We start from the raw sequence: 1,487 nt of genomic DNA, 5'->3' as shown, positions 1-1,487 counted from the left end.
TTACTTAATCTTCTCCTCCGCTCTTCTGCTGAAGAATATGGTTTTCACGATGACAGGCTGCTCCGGGAGCTTTCCCTTCCGGAGAACTTTGTAGCAGCCCGATCGCACCACATCAATGATAGGAGCTGCTCCAGTCTTGTTTTTGGCAGCGTTAACCTGTGTCTGCTCACTGACCAAGGTCCACAGTTTGTCAAGATTGACAGTTGGGCATAAGCTTTGATTTTCTTTAAGTGATAATGCCTCATACCCATTTTCCCAAAGTAACCTGGATGGCAGCTCAAGAGCCTCTAGAATCTGGCACATGTCACTAACCTGGTGACTGACTATGCCATGAGGGCCACAGTCAGTGAATAAGGTCAGCAGTTACTCTTCAATATGATGGTTTTTGTGACTACATGGCAATTCATTATATAAAAATGTCACAGTTTCACTATTTTTGCTATTAACTAGAGTTATCTTACTTCTTGCCAATAAATTACTTATAGATAATTAACAAAGTAACAAGCAAACGTATTTAAAATATTTGCAACATTGCTATTATTTTATTGTATCAGATCCCTAGAAATTAAATTACTGGGTTAAAGAAGGGAAGCCTCTTGAAATTTCTTGGTAAATACTGATAAATTGCTTTCCCCAAAGACTATTTTTCTCTGACCCCTGGCTTCAGAACTTGATGATGGCTATGATGCTAATCCCTGGCTACATTGGAACATTATAATGTAATTAAAAGTATCACATTTCTGGGTGAATAACCATTTCTCTGTGTCCTAAATTGATCTTTCATTAATTATCTGGGAGCTTGAATATTGTTTTGTACACATATTAGCCCATTCAGGTTCTTTTTTAGAATAATTATCTCTTTATGCCCTTTATTCAATTTTCTCTTAGAGAATATTACTTTTGTGTAATTTTTTAAGAGGTGTTTTTACATTCTGGATTATTTGATTGTCCATCTGGAGGGTGGTTTTAGGAATGATTCACCCTCCAGATGTACAATATTAAATCATGTCATTCCTGTAACCACACACTGCTTTGAATAAGAACAGCAGTTTATTTAATGAGCATGTATACTAAACAGTCTTAGTGAAAGAACTGTCTTGCACATAACCAAACCCAGTTCTATCCTAACCATCTCATATCGTTCCCTGAGCACTGCCAGGAGTGATCCCTGAGCACAGAGACAGGAGTAAGTCTTGAGAACCACTGGTGTGAACCCAAAACCAAAAGAGAAAAAGAAGAAGCCATAGTCAAGGAAAGAAATGCCCACCCAAGAGTAGTCCCCATTTTTAAGCTACAGTGTTCTGTAGCTCTTAAGTGCATTTTCAACTAATAGTATCTCCCATTTATATGAGTTTCTTATGAATGAAACTCCATCATAAGGCAAGAGAGAGATGTATTTAGAGTTGGTCATTACAATATCATAAGCCAAGAAGTCAAAGAGAGAACTCAAAGGACTGGCATGTGTTAAGCCCGGAATTCTATCCAGC

The 1,487-nt window shown here is 37.8% G+C and overlaps 1 non-coding gene across 1 annotated transcript; it reads right to left on the bottom strand.

The window, feature by feature from the left end:
• Positions 1-299: 299 nt before the first annotated feature.
• On the bottom strand, positions 300-380 carry LOC130021870 (small nucleolar RNA SNORA3/SNORA45 family). The gene has a single exon (XR_008792217.1). It is a non-coding gene; the product is annotated as a small nucleolar RNA SNORA3/SNORA45 family (small nucleolar RNA).
• Between the last annotated feature and the right edge of the window lie 1,107 nt (positions 381-1,487).

This window comes from Sorex fumeus, unplaced genomic scaffold (genome assembly GCF_029834395.1).
Source record: "Sorex fumeus unplaced genomic scaffold, SorFum_2.1 ptg000018l, whole genome shotgun sequence".
In the NCBI taxonomy this organism is placed as follows: domain Eukaryota; kingdom Metazoa; phylum Chordata; class Mammalia; order Eulipotyphla; family Soricidae; genus Sorex; species Sorex fumeus.
Note: the sequence above shows the minus strand (reverse complement) of the source record. Positions and strands in the feature narration are given on the sequence as shown.